Source organism: Ambystoma mexicanum, chromosome 9 (genome assembly GCF_040938575.1).
Source record: "Ambystoma mexicanum isolate Mex_15411 chromosome 9, UKY_AmexF1_1, whole genome shotgun sequence".
In the NCBI taxonomy this organism is placed as follows: domain Eukaryota; kingdom Metazoa; phylum Chordata; class Amphibia; order Caudata; family Ambystomatidae; genus Ambystoma; species Ambystoma mexicanum.
This window is the reverse complement of record NC_090931.1, coordinates 528,674,136-528,693,061: the sequence shown is the minus strand read 5'-3', so window position 1 is coordinate 528,693,061 and position 18,926 is coordinate 528,674,136. Positions and strand designations below refer to the sequence as shown.

Genomic DNA, 18,926 nt, shown 5'->3' with positions numbered 1-18,926 from the left:
TGGGGGGTGGGGGTGGTGGGAGACATGGGTGGGGGCCTGGTGGAGGGTGCCCCTGCACTGCTGGGGGGTGGGGGTGGTGGGAGACATGGGTGGGGGCCTGGTGGGGGCTGCCCATAGTGGCAGGGGGTGGGGGTGGTGGGAGACATGAGTGGGGGCCTGGTGGAGGCTGCCCATGGTGGCAGGGGGGTGGGGGTGGTGGGAGACATGAGTGGGGGCCTGGTGGGGGCTGCCCATGGTGGCAGGGGGTGGGGGTGGTGGGAGACATGAGTGGGGGCCTGGTGGAGGGTGCCCCTGCACTGCTGGGGGGTGGGGGTGGTGGGAGACATGGGTGGGGGCCTGGTGGAGGCTGCCCATGGTGGCAGGGGGGTGGGGGTGGTGGGAGACATGAGTGGGGGCCTGGTGGAGGCTGCCCCTGCACTGCTGGGGGGTGGGGGTGGTGGGAGACATGAGTGGGGGCCTGGTGGAGGGTGCCCCTGCACTGCTGGGGGGTGGGGGTGGTGGTAGACATGAGTGGGGGCCTGGTGGAGGGTGCCCCTGCACTGCTGGGGGTGGGGGTGGTGGGAGACATGAGTGGGGGCCTGGTGGAGGCTGCCCCTGCACTGCTGGGGGGTGGGGGTGGTGGGAGACATGAGTGGGGGCCTGGTGGAGGGTGCCCCTGCACTGCTGGGGGGGTGGGGGTGGTGGGAGACATGGGTGGGGGCCTGGTGGAGGCTGCCCATGGTGGCAGGGGGGTGGGGGTGGTGGGAGACATGAGTGGGGGCCTGGTGGAGGCTGCCCCTGCACTACTGGGGGGTGGGGGTGGTGGTAGACATGAGTGGGGGCCTGGTGGAGGCTGCCCCTGCACTGCTGGGGGGTGGGGGTGGTGTGAGACATGAGTGGGGGCCTGGTGGAGGGTGCCCCACAATGCTGGGGGGTGGGGGTGCAGGGGTACATGAGTTGGACATGGGTAGGGGCCTGCTGGCAGGTGCCCCACGGTGCAGGGGGGTGGGGGTGGTGGGAAACATGAGTTGGACATGAGTGGGGGCCTGCTGGCAGGTGCCCCACAGTGCGGGGGGGTGGGGGTGGTGGGAGACATGCATTGTTGATCAGTAGTGCAAGGTGACATGTGGGTTGGCTGGGGGGCATGCCCATGGCGGATGGGCTGCCTGCGGGACATGAGCAGGGGTGCAGGGTAGTCCCCCGTGGTGTGGGCTGCCTGCAGGGGCCGTGGAGGTTGTGGAGCGTACACCTGGGAGGACCCACACGGCCAATTCACGTGTAGTACTCCCCAGAACCCCTGAAATACACATTCCCTGCTGAAATCGCGTGTGCAACTTCCCGCGCACCCCTGAAATACATGTACCCTGCTCGCACTGGGACAATCGCGTGTGCAACTTCCCGCGCACCCCTGAAATACACGTACCCTGCTCGCACTGGGACAATCGCGTGTGGAACTTCCCGCGCACCCCTGAAATACACGTACCCTGATGGAATCGCGTGTGGAACTTCCCACACACCCATGGAATACACGTACCCTGCTCGCACTGGCCCATTCGCGTGTGGAACTTCCCGCGCACCCCTGAAATGCACGTACCCTGCTGAAATTGCGTGTGGAACTTCCCGCGCACCCCTGAAATACACGTACCCTGCTGAAATCGCGTGTGGAACTTCCCACGCACCCCTGAAATACACGTACCCTGCTGAAATCGCGTGTGGAACTTCCCGCGCACCCCTGAAATACACGTACCCTGCTTGCACGGGGCCAGTCGCGTGTGGAACGTCCTGCGCACCCCTGCAATACACGTTCCCCGCTTGGCGTTTGCTGTTTGCCAGCCCGCTGAACTGGTCCAGGGTTAGCGCAGCCCTTTGCGATGATTTAGCGATTTTGATGGCTTTTCCTTGCGCGAGGGCGTTCTGGGGGGCGTTACTGGCGCTGCTGCAGGGTCGCTGCGATTCTCTGCGCCACGGCTGGTTTGGAAGCCTAAAATCCATGAATACGCTGTGCGCGGAAATCGGTTTTAGCGCACGTGCCTGGCGCAGTCAATCGCACGCGGACACTCTGCGCCAGCCGCTTGCGACACTTTTCTGCGAAATTCTATGAATTACCCTGTAAAGCTCCGCCCAAAAAAATCCAGCATTTAAGTGGAAGACACCAGGTACAAGGACAAACCTAAAGGGTGTTCCCGTTGAATATATAAGTATAATTAAAAGTACATTCAGCATGAAAACATGCAACCAAGATTTAATCAACTAATTCATAGTGTACATGATATTAATGTAAGTTCATAATACAACCTATGGTGCAGGAAATGGACCATAGAAATGAATTCTAAGGAGACAAAACTAATAAATCTTGCACTAAGCCTGACTTGCCCTATCTAAGTTGAGTACAAAAGAGTTATAAACACAATATTATTTCAAATGATAGCATTATTTTATACATTTATTACCACTTAAGTATTTCAGATCACCTACATCACACCAATATCGTACTTATTGGCGCTGGAATGCAGGTGTGGTTAGAACTAGGCCTATTTGTTGGGACTAGAATGGACATACTCGAAATGAAGTCAACGTAATGACAGCAGTTTACACTTGGTTCAAAACAATGTCAACAGCAGAAATGGCGTTTCGGGGGATTGTTGAGTTAAATGCCACCTTTTTCAGGGCAAGGTGTCTCTTATCAGCCCCTACAACAATGGAATAGAATATACTTATGGGTTGCTAACCGAAAAGGAGGCCTCCAGTCTGCAGAGGTCTGCTCTATAATATTACGTTAAGTGGCAAAAACGTGGGTGTTTTGTAATTGTATTCTTGGTGAAGTAATAAGTCAAAGGTTTTTTTTCCTGTCGTCAACAAAGCACGTCTTAAACAATAGAAAGCCTGGAGACAAATGCACTGTTATAAGTTGAATTGAGGCCAGGCGATATCGTACACTTTCAACTGCCCCAAGTCACAAGCACTTTCAATGCTTACAATGGCAGCACCATATTTTTCAAACCGCTTTCCTGACATTCCGTCTATCCTCTGCACCTGGTGTTTGTACAAAACTACTAATCTCAGTAGCAGGATTTCTTTGGGGTAAAGGAGCGAGTATGCTAATATACCTAAATGACACTCTGATTAGTCTTCCTACTGCACTGGAAAAAGTCACAAGTTAAACTGCCCAGAAAATGATTAAAAAAAAATACGTTATCATCTTCCTAAATCTTCATGCCTATACTCTTCAAACTTTACTACTTATCCAGAACAGGACTGCAAGATTTGCCCTTGGCCTCAAGTCCAGGGATTGTATCTCTCCATCTCTGAAATCTCTTCACTGGATCCCCGTAGCTGCAAGGATGAAGTTCAAGACCCTCTGCATCGTTCACAAGGCTTTCTCTTCCAAACCATCTTCCTTCTCGAGTTCTCCGCTCATCCAACTCCAACTCTTTGAGGGTCAGACGCTTCTCCAAGCAGAGAGTTGGGGGCAGATCTATCTCCTCGGCTGGGCCTCCCTCTGGAACAGCCTCCCTGCCGCTCTCAAACTTGAGCAGAAGCACCTCCGGTTCCGGAAGCAACTCGAGACCTTCCTTTTCGCTTCCGTTTCCTCTCTTCCTCTCCCCTGCTGATGCAGACTGGTCTACACACTGGTCACCTGGTCACCCTCTGAACTCGGGCCCAGGCATGTCTAGTTGCCGTCACACTGCCTCCGGACCCCCCAGCACTTAAGGGTCTGTATCTGCAACCCTACAATCCCTTCTGTGTGCACTTATGAGCCACCAGCTGGCTGCACCTTCAAGCTAACTGCACTTCTCCCTTCCCTCTACCTGCACAATTCTGAATGACACAAGGCCTAGCAAGATCGTTATTTTGTCCTCCCTTTTTCCCCCTCCTTGTCTTGTCGCACGTAGAAACACTTGTGTACAGGCGCGTTATAAATGCCATATCATATCATATAATTATGAGCAAAGACATAAGCAAAGTTTTGCAAATTCCAATTTATTTATGATATTTGGTTTTATATGAAAACAATGAAAATATTACACAAAAAAAACGATCTCACCTACACACTAGAATTGTCCAAGTGCAGGAAGACCAACATCAGGAAGATAGATGGCAGGTGTGGTAAGACTCTTGTCAGTGTCAATTCAGGTGGGATTTCCTGGACCTCTTAATTAGCAATACATTGCTAATTAATTTGTATTTGTATTTGCTTATTATTTATATCGCGCACCGAACCCTGAGGATACTGGGCGCTGGAAAACTTGGTTGTCAAATGCACAAAAAAAAGAACAACAACAGTTAGGAAGACCAATGGTTACAGATCGGTCTGATGGCAAACTTTACAAATAAGCGCAGGCGAGATAGGCACAAGTAGGATGGAAGTCTAAATGCTGGCAGTATAGAGACAGAAAACAAAAGCATAATCGGATAGGTTTGTTGCTAAACCAGCTTTTTGGATTCCGGATTTAAAGGTCTGGAAGGAAGGTTCTAGTCTGTAGGCGAGCGCTATGGAGTTCCAGCGCTTGGCTGCTTGGACTGGGAAGCGAGCTCCTCCTGCAGTTTTTAGGTTGAAACAAGTTACTGAGAGGCAATGGGAGAGGGCATATCAGGTGAAGCGAGATGGTTGGTGCTTGCTGAATTTATCTGACAAATATTTGGGAGCTGTGTTTGAGAGGCATTTGTACGTGATTGCCAGGGTGTGAAGCATGATTCTATTGCAAACTGACAACCAATTGGCGTCCCGTCTGATAGTTGAAATGTGGCTGGATTTAGGAAGGTTAAGTGCTGCTCTCAGTGAATTATTTTGTAGGACCTATAGCCTATTTAGATTCAGTTCAGAGGAGCCAAGGAAAAGTGTGTTGCAGTAGTCAAACTTTGACAACGCTAAGGCTCTGGCAAGCGTTAGGCAGTTGCTAGTGGACAGATAGGATTTGCAACTGTACATTAAATTGTTGGTGTAAGCTGTAGGGGATGCCACAGAGCTGACTTTCTTCTTTAGGGACAGTGTTGAATCGAGGTAGACCCCCAAGGCTTTTATTTCCTTGGTGACTTTGATCACGTTTCCATCAATATTGAAGGATGTGTACCTCTTGTCTAGTTTATTCAAGAGTGCCTGAGTGCCGACAATCAGGCGCTCGGTCTTATCATCATTAAGGCACACACTGTTGGTGGCCATCCAGGCCTGGATTTCTAGGTAGATTTCATTAATTATCTTGGAATCCTCATTGTAGCGGCCAGTAAGCGGAATGAGGACCTGGTTGTCATCTGCATAGTTGGTGTAGATGACACCCAAGTTGTCCAGGCGATCGAAGAGGAGCTTCGTGAATGTATTATAAAGCGTTGGCGACACGCAGGAGCCTTGAGGGACTCCACAGTGTATTGGCGCTCGGGTCAGCTGAGGCTGATGGAGAAAAGACTGTGGTGGTTCTATTGGATAAAAAATTATTTGATCCAATTAGAGGCATTGGTGGAGAAGGCTGCTGCTGTGGTAAAATGACCAGTTAGGATTTGGTGGTCGACTAAGTCAAAAGCTGCAGACAAGTCTAACAGCAAAAGGGTTGCTAAAATTGCCTTTGTCCTTTGCTTCGTCCATCTGGAATTTCAATCCAGGAGAGCGGTCTCCATTCCATGTCTCGGCCTGAAGCCGGATTGTCTAAGGCCTAATAATTTGTTTTCCTCTAAGCGCTTCTGAATTTGCAGATAAGAAACTCTATACAGGATTTTTAAGAGGAAGGGGACAGTAGTAATAGGCCTGTAGTTTGTTGGAATGTTCGGGTTAGATTGTTTTTTTTTGTTAAGAGAGGCATAATCCAGGCCTCCTTAAGATTGTTAGGTACTCGACTAGTCTTGAATGATGAGTTTATCAGTGCGGAAATTAAAGGGGACAGTTCTTTAGCTCATTCCTTAATGATGAAGGCTGGCCAGATGTCTCCTTGACAGTGTGAGGGTTTCAGGTTTTTAATAATGTCTTCCACTTCTATAGGTGTCACTTCAGAGAATGCAAAAGGAGTCTTTGCTCAGGCACTAGTTTAGCGTGATGGCCAGGGACGTCATTTCACCAAAATGCCAGGGGTAGCGGAAGTGACATCACACAACCCTTGATCCCCTGATGACATCACAGGAAGTGATGTCATTTGACACCACCCCAAAGTGATATCACGGGAAGCGATCAAACACAACCTTTCACCCGTTGACAAAACAGGAAGTGGCATCACATAGCATTGTACACTACAAACAATATGGTTACGATATCACTATAATGTGATGTACATTTCATACAAGAATAGAACGCCATATGTATCGTTAAGATCAGTGTGTATAGGCCCATATTACCAAATTACTGTGAATGCAAGCAGACGTGTTGGTACTCATTTATCTACTTCAGAAGGATGAAAGGCTGAGTTGAGGAGTTTAAGAACAGACTAAATCAGTGACTCACCCCCTGAAGTGTGCTTGGAATAAATTTTTAATGAGTCTAGTAATTATTGAATAGAATTCCAGAAAGACACATTATTTGGTATTCCTATTCTTTCTTATTTAGGGTCACTGCTCAAAGTGTTAGACTTGTGGCACTCCTGTTCTTATTTTTCTTCTTTTTCTTAAGGGGCCTGAACAAGAAAGCCAGCCACTCCAGAAGTAAAGAGCCACATGGGGCTGGCCACAGCCCAGGAGCTTGCATTACAAAAAAAAAAATGTTATTTTTCAAAATTTTACTTTGGAGGTCGCAAGGGAGACCACGGAGGTCGCAAAGGAGACCTCAGAGGTCTCAGTTGCGACCTCTGGCGACCCCTAAATGATGTCCCTGGTGATGGCTACTCAATAGGCTACTCTTTTTAGATTCTATCTTATTTTGTAATAGCGTTATTTTGTCAGCTAAGGCTTGTTGGATATTTGTGCACCAGGCCGCATCCTTAATGCAGTCTTCAGTAGGGGGTGCTGGCGATTCTAGTTCCTTTAAGATGCTAACAAGCTCTTGGTGCTTGATTTGGAGTTGTGGATTCTCGTGCTGTAGGCTTCTTTTTTTGTAAATAGGATAGCATCTTTGGTTGATGCAGCCGCTGTAGTGAACATGCTTTTGTTATGACTGGTGGGTGATTTTCGCCATGTGGTTTCCGCCAACCTTTTGATATTCCTTAGGATTTTTAGCTCAGGCGTGAACCACTTGTTAGGGTGGGCAATTGGTTTGGCTTTTTTTTGTTTGAGAGGAGCAGAGATGTTTAAGGCTGATTCAAGTATAGCATTGTACAGGTCACTAACTTGTTGGAGTCTAGGTTCTTATAATTAGACGCGTCCAAGATGTTGTTGATAAACGGCTGGAGACTAGAAATTGTGATGTTTCGACAGTTTCTGGATAGGGTGGGGGTGGTGGGTGTGATAGTAGTGCTTGAGGGAGTTTGAAGTGGTGGCCTGACCAGGCAACTGGTTCTTTCTGGAGAATTGTTATAGAACAATTGAAGTCAGACACCCAGTCCAGGATTCGGCCCTTGGATGGTGTAGGCTCTGTGACTATGTTTTAAACCAAGTTGGGAGATGGAGTTTTCCAAGGCTAGGGCATGTGCATCATTAGGGTCCTGTAATCCTAGATTAAGGTCTCCCAGGAGGATGGTTTTGGAGCCCAGTTTAGAGTTGGCGGAGAGGAGTTTGGTGATGTCTTTGTCAAAGAAAGAGATCGGGCCTGGAGGGCGGTAGATGAGATGCATAAGAATAGTTTGAGTGGGTGAAAGTGCGTTTTTAACTGATAAAAGTTCTGCAGAAGGAAGGTTGGTATGGGAGGTAGCGCTAAGGCACAGGTGGGTTTTTGTGATGAAGGCCACTCCCCCTCCTTTGCCTGAGTTTCTGTCAGCCCTGATAATAGTGTATCCCTCTGGAAGGGCTAATGAGATTGCTGGGCCTGCTGCCTGATGAAGCCAAGTTTTGGTAATGGCCAGGTAGTCCAGGCGGTTAGCTGTGATAAGGTCAGCAATATAGATGGCGTGGGCCACTAGTGGGTGAGCATTGATGAGTGCTACTTTGATAGTGGGCAGCAGAGCAGTGGCTAAGGGTTCTCCTGTGCTCGGGTTTACCAAGGATGATGGTGACATGGTCGGTAAAGGGGCCGTCGAGGTGATAGTGGGTGACGGTGAGTTAGGAAGTTCAGTTGCTACTGGTAAGCAGATGGATGGGAGGCGCTTATTAGGCTTGGGCAGTGTGTGTTGAGTGACCAGCCGTAAAGTAACCTTGTGGTTGGGGAAACATGAACCTATTCTCTTGTTTCTGATGTCGACAGGACATGGGATACATGGGGTGGGCGGTGTGGCGAAGCGCTGTACCTAATTAATAGGGCTGAGTAATGGACTGGCTACTACCTTGGTGAGGGTGCCAACTGCGGGGCTGTAATTTTTGCTAGGTTGGAGTGGTGGGAGGAAGTTAGATGGGGCGATGGTGTGGAATAATGGGAGGAAGGAGGCCATGGCAAGGGTAACTCTGTGGAAGGTGGCCATGATGATGCGGGATCAGACATGGAAAGGAGAGCACAAAGAGGAGCTGTTAAGTTAAGAGGGAGGGTATGGTGGTGCCGGGGCTAAATCATAGTAGATGCAGAGAACAAGATCATGAACTAGGAGCGGGCCGGTACATATTGCTAATAAACAAACGTCACAAAGCAGTGGATGGACTGGGTCTTGTGAGACCAGGACACACATGATCAAAGATCTGAGTAGGCTAATACATTTTACTCAGGAACATCATATCATTTAACTTGGAATGGGCCAGTACATATTTATCAACTATCAGGCAGATAGGCTGTGCTAATGTGGACCACGACAGTACTCTAGTAAGTAGGCATCAGCTAAATGTAACAATACAGTTAGTGGATAGTCAGGTGTGGGCTAAGTACAGTTGAATGCAGTGGACTGAGCACAGGCTGATAAATCCGACACAGTGACTAAATACTTCATAACAACTAGGCAGTGTGCAAAACAAATAATGGCAGGCTAATGAGACTGACACGGTAAACAAATACGTCTGGAGTAGTAAATGCAGTGGGCAGGCAGGCTAATAAATCAGATACAGTGACTGAATACTTTGAAGGCAAATAATACAGTGTGCCAGACAATTAAATGCAACGAGCAGGCAGGCTAGTGAGATCCGACACAGAGAACTTCGAGGACAGTTAAAGCAGTAGGCAAACAGTAAAAGTGCTAATCGCGAATGCGTGGCGTGAATGAGGAAATGGGCAGTGTTCCAAAGGATTGGTACGTGGCGCCTGCAGTGCAGTGCTCGTATGGATAGGCAATGCAAGTTTGTTGCCGGACAATAGTAAAAGGATGCAGGTGTAAAGGGGAATTATACGCACGCACACACAAACACAGTTAAAGACTGGCGAATGGCTGTGGAGCTCGTCTGGGCAGAGCGTAGCATAAATGCTTGTGGATGCGGCGCAATCCGCACGCGTGAAGTAGAGATGGCTAGAGCTAGATTATGGTGTTGTGAGGCTTAGGGATTATGGCCCAGAGGCTTACCTAAAGGGCAGGCTGCATGTTGCTGTATAGGTGGCACTCCTCCTGCAGTGCAGTTAGACTCCTGCTCCTCGGGGATTCACGGCGAGCGTGAAAGTAGTTTGGTGGTGATAGTCGCACAGAGAAGGTTCCGGAAGGAAAGTCTTAGGGGGTAGGCTCCTGGCACCCTGTGGCTTCAGGGGGCAAACAGGGCCTGAGTCACAGCCTTTGTATTAGGCTGCCAGTGCTTCCGCCTGCCGGCGGATGTTGCTGCTTGAAGAGCGTCCTAGTTGCTAGGCAACAAGGCAATAAGCCTCGTTGTGGTGCCGCGTTGCGCCCGCTATTACTGGGACCGGTGGCGCAATACACGTAAAACCTTCGGTGAAGGTTTAAAATACCAGACGGGGCTCCGATGAAGAATATGCAGGACAGTGGAGTGCTGTAGGAGGCAGATGCCTTGCCAGAGTAGATAAGTGAGGCACAGCTGATTATGGGCACATGGAAGTCTCGATGGCTCGTGGCGGTGCAGCCAGTGGATTCCAGATTACGGGCACGTCTTGCTGTACCTGGGAGGGATAAGGGCTCCAACCCTCTCCCTTGGTGCTGCTGGTGGGCTTAATAATAATAATAAGCAATATATTGATGTTGGTCAAGTATCGAGGCCCAGAAAGATACTTCAACGCAGGGTTGATTATGAAATTAAGGTTAAGGTGTTTATTAAAGGTTAACAAGTATATTATATCTGTATTAGGAAAAGAGGAGGTAGTCCGCCCATCACTGCCGCGGCTGGGAGACGTTGTGCTTGAACTTGCATTCTAGTTCCAGCCCTCGAGCTCAGAACTCGTGCTCACTCCACTAGCACAGGAGTCCGGCAAAGGGAACAATGTTGCGGCCAGGCAGGTCTCTTCGGCCAGGCAGGTGTCTTCCCGTGTAGCACGACTGCTACACATCTCCCCTCCTTTATAATGTACAACAAAACTACAAAAAAAACAATTGTCTTGGAAAGACAAGCAAAGTCACACATAGTCCTCCATGCGTTTTGGTGTGCGATAAGTCGTTCCCCCATCTGGACTTGCAAGCAATGTCTCTGGAAGAAGATGGCAAGGAAACAACTTCAGATTTGTTTGGACACACTTTTAGAAAAGCTTTCGGTACAACCTTTGCCCTAGGCACACTTCTCATACTTTTCACTCCAACATCATTTCTGCGACAATTGAATCCTTCACCCAATTCCTTCACACCCAAACTAACATCATCACCACCACCACTGCTGTATTTGCTGTCACCACATAACCATATCCTCTCAGCATTCCAAATCCTTCCATCTTCCGTTCTGACAGCATTTTTGAATGCCTCTATGACTCTGATCGCCCCAGACCACTTACACGGGCCCTCTCTAAGAGCAGGAGGAAGGTGAATCCTAACCAACTTTCCCACCACAGAGACCTTATCATACTTATCAGTATGTCTTCTCTTATCATGGATAGATTTGTTCTTCCATTGTCCCTCCCTGATCTTATCACATACAGAGCCAAAGTATTTCTCCACCCCATTACCTTTGTTGTCTAACCACAATGGTGCTAACTTTGTGTTGGTCTTCCTTCCTCTACTTAACTCAAAGGGAGAAAGGCCTGTGGTGGAATGCGGTGTAAAGCGATGAGCAATTATCCTTTCCTTGACCGCTTCCTCCCAGTTCATATCATTGGACCAAGCCATTCTAATGGTCTCTTTCAATATCTTGTTAAAGCGCTCTACTGTTCCATTAGTCTGGGGGTGGTATAGAGTGCTTTTTTTATGTTCAATAGAATATTTATTGTAGAATTCTGCCATCTCTTTGGATTTGAATTGTGTACCATTGTTGCTCAGAATGCTCCCTGGGTACCCTTCCCTCTCACAAATAGCAAACAGAAATTCAATCACAGTTTTCCCAGTAATGCTTGGTGCAATCAACACTTCCACCTACCTGGTGAGGAGATCAATAACAACCAAGCAAAATGTCTGCACTCCATTGCTACTCACAGGACCTAGAATATCTATGCCCACATCCTTCCATACTTTACTTGGAATCTCAGTAATCACCATAGATTGTTTCACACCCGCACAGCTCTTTTCACTATTACTGCAAAGGATACAGTCTCTGATGTAGCGTTCTATCTGCAGATGGCATCCGGGCCACCAGAAATCATTTCTTATCCTTTATTTAGTTTTTATAATACCCTGGTGTCCTTCATGTCCACGTTCGATCACTCTCTGGCGTAAACTTGGAGGGATTATTTTATCTCCCCTCATAATGAATTTATCGTGCAAATGTAATTCATTAGCAAAAGACAAATACGCCATCAGGTTTGCTTCTTCAAATTTGCTTTGTTCCATGGACCCTGACGGTTAAGTAGTTCTTTCAAGAATTTAAACGTTTCATCTTCTCGTTCAGCATGATCCCATTCCATCTTCGAAATCGATGCTGCCTCTATACTCAGTACAACTTCCATGTCATCTTCCCCATCCGTGATTTCAGAAACATTGGTAAGGCGGGACAGACAATCAGCTGTAACGTTCTTAGTTCCAGGCACTTAACGTACTGTGCAATTATACTCTTGAAGAAGCATCACCCACCTCCTGATTCTATTGGAAACTTTGTCCAAACCTTTCGACATAATTACGTGGACCAAAGGTTTATGATCTGTGCGAAATTCTACTTCACCGCCCCATATGAAACTTCTACATTTTTCAGCTGCCCATTTTATCGCTAACGCCTCTTTCTCAATTGCAGCATACGATCTTTCAGCTCCTTTTAGTAACCTCGATGCGAATGCAATCAAAACTTCACGCCCCTTGTCTTCTTGTGTGATAACAGCTCCGAGGCCTATATTACCAGCATCAGTAGTAATTATCGTTTTCTTGTTACTTCAGAAATTCTTCAACGCTGGGGCCGTATCTATTGCAGCTTTTAAGAAGTTGAACTCTTCCTCACAATCGTCGCTCCAATCGAAGTTTTTTTTCTTGAGCAATTCTCGTAAAGGGACGGTGTGAAGCGCAAAATCACAAATAAATTTGGAGTAGTATTCTGCCATTCCAATAAAAGTGCGCACCTCTTCCTTGTTGCAAGGTCTGGGCATTTTCTTTATGGTATTCACTTATTGTGGTTTGGGTGAAATGCCATCAGCAGAGATCTTGTGTCCTAGATATTCTATTTCTGAGCAATTAATTTTACACTTATCCCTGCTCAGAGTAATTCCCGCTTTGTATAACTTCTCACACACATATTTTAGTCTCTCATCATGTGGTTTTTGATCGTCAGCGTATATTAAGATGTCGTCTTGGAAACATATTACACCAGGTGCTCCTTCGAACAAATTGTGCATTATCTTCTGAAACACTGATGCAGCGGACACCAGTTCGAATGGCATCCTCTTGAACTGATAAAGGCCGTCCGGTGTAATAAAGGCAGTGAGATGTCTGGAACGCTCAAGTAATTTAACTTGGTGATACGCGGAGGACAAATCCAGGGTAGAAAAGAAACTTGATGACACTATGGCCCTGAACATTATGACATGGAATATTCGTGGTCTGAGCAATTTCACTAAGGCCCACAGGATAACTGCCTATGCCCAGCGGCATGGCGCTAAAATCCTCTTTCTCCAAGAAACTCATGCCCTTGGGTGCCTAGCAACATGCCTCGCCCCCACGTGGGGCGATAATAGATTCTATACGAAGTACTCCACCCAGTCCAGGGGGGTCCTAACTTTCATTCATAAGTCAGTCCAGTTTTCCCTGCGTACCAGCCACATTGACCCCGAGGGCAGATATGTGATCCTTCATTGCTCACTTGCTAATATGGAATGCCTCATTGTGAACACATATGCCCCTAATTTTGATGCCCCTGATTTCTTTGATGCCATCACCACCATGCTTCTGAAATATATTGGTATTCCCATCATATGGGGCGGGGACATGAATCTGATCCTAGATGAAGAGCTGGACAGATCCAGGACAGCCCGCAGAGCCCCATCACGCACGGCCCATAGGTTACATGCCCACATGGACACACATGGTCTCAAGGATGTATGGAGAGCTCCTAACCTACAGGCTAGAGAGTACACATTCTACTCATCGGCACAGGATAGCCTCTCCAGGATCGATCTTTTTCTCATATCGAGTTGCATGGTGGGCAGGGTCAGAGAGACAAAGATATTAGTGAGCACATTATCGGACCATTCACTGGTAACACTTCGTATAACACTGGGACACGACCAGCCCCCTTGCTCCTCCTGGAGATTTAAGTCGGAGGCCCTCCAAGACATAGTCTTCAAAGCTGATATCCTAGCTGACATCAACACCTTCTTTGAGTGCAATAACAGGCATGACACCTCCGATGGAGTACGCTGGGAGGCATTCAAGGTTTTCATCAGGGGGATGTACATCTCTAGGGAGGCTGGGGTCCTCATAGCCATAAAAAATTAGCTTGCAGCAATCAGAAGCGAAGTTAAAAGAGCTTGAGAGGGTGTATGCCTATACCCCTTCCCCGACCATACTGGCACAGATCAGAGCGGAATTGGAAACATTTGAGTCTCATGCCCTAAGAGAAGTTTGGTACAGACTGGTCCGCACTGAGGGGGGCAGGAATCGCATTGACTGTGTCAAAGACACAGGAGGCACCCTGTGCTGGTCCGACCAAGATACCCTCGGGACATTCATGGCGTTCTACACGACCCTGTATGGTCCCCAGCAGGAACATAGTCTGCAAGACACGGACACCCTGCTAGATCAAATCCCCATTACCCTCCTCTCCCGCGCGACTAGCGACCTACTTGAAGCTCCTATCACCATCGATGAGATAACCACGGTCATCTCGAACTGCCCTAGGGGCAAAGCACCAGGCCCGGACAGCCTAACCTCGGAGTTTTATCGGTAACATGTAGCCATTCTGGCACCCAGACTCCTGGAGGTGTGGAAGGAATCCTTAGAGTTAAACATCCTTCCCCAATCCATGCGCGAGACGCTTATAACTGTGCTACCCAAGCCGGGCAAACCTCTGGATGAATGTGGCTCCTATAGACCCCTTTCCCTAATTAACACTGACACGAAAATATTTGCCAAGATTATTGCCAATAGGTTCCTCCCCATTATGCCTCACTTAGTTCATCCCGACCAGAGTGGCTTTGTAACCGGCAGATCCAACGCCCTGAATATCTGTTGCCTGTTCAACGTTTTGTCTAGAATTGACCCCAACGCACAAGCCGTGGTGGTCACTCTCGATGCCCAGAGGCGTTTGATATGGTGTCATGGCAATATATGTGGGCGCTGCTCCACAAAATGGGAATTGGTCCACGCATGAGATCGTACATCAAACTTCTCTACCCAAGCCCCATAGCCAGAGTCCTAGTCAACTCCAGGGCCTTGGCCCCCTTCGCTCTCCACAGAGGTACCCGCCAGGGCTGTCCGTTCTCCCCGATACTCTTTGCGCTCGCTATAGAACCCATGGCTGACAACGTTAGGGACAAACACACGCGCAAAGGTATACGTCTTTGCGATACTCCCGAGATCATTTCACTATATGCTGACGACGTGCTTCTCTATATTAGAGACCCGGCTGCCCACCTGGACCCGATATTGAGAGACATGAACAAAATTGGCACTTTCTCGGGGTTTACCATAAATTACACCAAATCTGAAATCTTCCCGCTCACCCCGTCAACTACACAACCGCCCTGCGAATTACCCCTCCGATGGTCACCGAGGGGCATCAGATACCTTGGAGTGCAGGTGTCCCTCACTAAAGCTTCACTGTTAGCTGACAACTACGTGGCTGCGGCGCAGCTTGCTGAGGCTCAAATATTGAAATGGCGCAGTCTCCCACTCTCCCTGTCGGGTAGACTATCTCTAATCAAAATGATAATGGTCCCTAAATTACTCTACGTCTTCACTAATGTGCCGATCTGACCTGGAAAGCGATATTTCAGGAACCTGCACACTGCATGTGCCCAATTTTTATGGCACTCGGGCGTGGTTCGTAAGAAATGGCAGCACATGGCTCTTTCACCGCACCCCATGTTCTCCGACCCTCCCCCGCATTTGAAGCTCAAGAAACTAGCAAGCGAAGGTGTCAACACCCTCTCTCTCATACTCCATCATACATTTCATGCCGACGCCCCGGCCGACCCTGTAGCGGCCACTATCAGGGCCTGGAAATATATCCTGCAGACACAACCCGGCCATCACCCATATTACAAATGGCTGCCCATCTGGCAGTTCCCAGGCCTCAGCTTTACACATGATAAACTCCTAATGAAACACTGACACGACTTGGGCTACCGGGCCATGACCGACATTTACCCTGATGGGAAGTTTATCACTCCGCAGACGTGGCGCCCCGGACACCGTGGTACTGCGTTGGAACTACTACAATACTACAGGTTGAAGGCGTTGTTCTGCGCCTGGTGGCCCTCATACCCTGATGAGCCCCCAGACTCACCTGAGATTCACTACATATCCAACTCGGCTGGAGCTAGAGGGATAGTGTCCTCGCTGTACAAATTGCTGATCGCCGACCCTAAGGACGTGCCACTCAAGGCATGTGATACGTAGAGTGAGGAGCTGGGCCTCCCCATCACTGACGCAGTGTGGGAAAAAATGTGCATACACACCCGAACCACCTCTCTGAATGCCAGACATAGGTGTATACAATACAAGCACCTGAATAGATTATACTACACACTGCACAGACTGGATAGGTTTGCACACACCCAGGCACGCACCTGTCCTAACTGTAAGTCTCCTGCTGCAGATCACACTCATATGTTCTGGTCCTGTGATGCGCTGGGCCCATACTGGAAAGCCATAATAGACGCTCTCTTGGAAATTACAGCGTCCCATATCCCTCCAGAACCCCTTGCTATACTGTTCGGCCTGTGGGATAACCCTGAATTGAGGAAGGTGTCTACATTTCTGAATGTTGCCACCATAGTAGCCAAAAAATGCATATTACAATGTTGGAAGCGCCGATCCCCCCCTTCGTTTGAGATGTGGTTGCGGGCCCTCACCTGGACTCAAGCGTGTGAGGAGGACTATATCAATACCCTCCCGCTGACCTCTCGACCCAAGAATGTATGGACGGAATTTTGCATCTACCTGAATAACAAGGATGACTTAGAACTACTGTCCTCCCCTCCTCCTGGTGAAGTAAACTAACCCATTGTTGAGCCACATGAATTTGAACTATTGTGTATTTGTCCTTGCTGGCATTTCCCATGTATTGCATTACCACTTATGTGTCTGATACCCTTTTTATACTGTACATTGTGTTGATTGTCTGTTCTCTCACCATGCCAATAAAGAAAGGTTAAAATAAAAAGAAAAGAAACTTGATGGCCCTATTGTGGATATTAGTTCTTGTATGTTGGTGAGAGGATGTCTGTCAGGGACAACACACTTGTTTAGTTCCCGCATATCCACACAAATTCTGAGTTTTGCCGACTTCTTCCTAATGACCACCAATGGCGAAACCCATTCACTGGCATCAATACCTTCAATAATTCCTTGATCTTCCATCCTTTTTATCTCCTTTCTGACTTCATCACGCATGGACAAAGGCACATTCCTTAATTTCTGGGCTACTGGAACATAATCCGGTCTCAATTGTATCTCATGCACATAACCCTGAAGGCATCCAACACAGTCACAAAACACAGCTTGCATGACATCAACGGTGCTTCCCTTTGCTGCATCATGACTGTTCTCAGACTTACCCACATCATTGTTGATAGAAAAGACCGATTCTTCTGCAGAGGAATCTAATTTAACTTGTAGTTTACTTTGATGAGTCCAACTCAATAGCAGTGTTTTGCCTACATTGGTGATGTATACTTTGCCTTTGGCCTTCCTATCTTTAAATTTCAATTTGCCCCAGAACCAACCTATCGTATCAATCCTTACACCACCATAGGCCTTGGGGTTGATGTCGGTTTCGTGAAGATAGTCATGCTTTGCTTTGTCCCATAAATGTTGTGGTAGCAAGGTGTACTTCGCACCAGAGTCTATCATCATGTTCATTTCTACCCCATCAACCGAAACGATAGCCTTGGGATTTTCTAGAACCTCTTCATCATCATCAACGGTTATGACAAACACACATTCTTCACTTTCTTCTCCACAACTGTGGCCACTGTCTGAGTAACCTCCTATCCAATTAGTTGAAGTATTACGAAATCTGCACCACCTCGAATAATGACCTTTACCTTTGCATCTGCTACCTATGATTTTTAAGGCTGGGCATTCTGGGTCGTCGGCCCAGTGATTGATGCTATCACACCTATAACACCTCCCCTTGGCGTCTTCTTCTTGGGTTTATATATTGTTTATCAGGACTATCAGTCCTGGTGCGGTCATTAGAAATTCCTTTCTGATTGATTCTATACTTCCCCTTGTCAGACTGGGATGGCTTGTACCGTCTGGCTGACATTTTTCATTTGACAGAGGCATTATTAATCATAGATATGGACTCAGTTTCTTCAGTGATATTGCAGGATACTTTGGCAGTTCTCAAATTATTGGTTTCAATTTGAATATGTTTCATCTTAATTTCGAATTCTTTTACACACTCTTCAGTATGTTCTACTTCCTTCGCTACACGAAGCACTTTATCTAGGGATGGATCATTTTCTGACCAGCGTTTCTCTCTCACTTTTGCACACTGGCACTCCAGCATAAACTGGTCCCTTAGTCTTTCATCGAGTTGTTTGTTGAAGTTGCATGACTTGGCAAGTTTCCTTAATGCAGTGATGAATTTCTCGACACTTTCTCCCTCCTCTTGTGTTCTCTTGCCAAATTTGTACCTCTCCAAAATAATACTTAATTTCTTTTCAAAATGTTTATCAATCTTCATGACTGCGTGTTCATCTTCATTAATGTTGGAGCCTTCTTCTGTTGATAGTTCTGGCAGGGTTTTATATTTTTCTTGACTCGCTGGGCCTAAACAGTGTAACAACAGTGATTTCCTCTTTTCTGCACTACAATTCGGGCCACAAACAACTCCGGCATAGTGTTCAAAGGACTTGATCCATCTTTTCCACGGAATACTAGGCTCAAAGGTGTCAGGCATGAAAAATGCAGGCGGGGGGAACACTGCTGAATGCCATGATTGTAGTTTGTTGTGATGTACTATGGCTTTGTCTGGTATAATCTGCCCAGAAATGACATGCGTTAACGATATGTACTGAATAGACTCTCAATCCATATGTAATTAATGTATTTCACATGCGATATGCATGAATACTGCAACTATTGCCATAATGTGTATTAAAACTTTGATCAGTGTACTCTCCCCAGAAATCGTTCAAAAATATTGGACAGCGTGTATAAAAATGTACTCTCCCCGTTCAGCATTTTACTTATTACACATCTCTTCATAGAAAGAGGCCAGCGTGGAGCAGGAGCGTGTGTACAGCTTTAACAGCGGTGCATTACGAGACACGTGATGAAAACATTAAT

At 47.5% G+C, this 18,926-nt stretch overlaps 1 protein-coding gene across 4 annotated transcripts in view; it reads right to left on the bottom strand.

Moving 5' to 3' along the window:
• Positions 1-18,926, bottom strand: part of BCAS3 (BCAS3 microtubule associated cell migration factor) — a 3,943,855-nt gene that overhangs the window by 455,028 nt on the left and 3,469,901 nt on the right. The gene's annotated exons all lie outside the window — the stretch shown is intronic.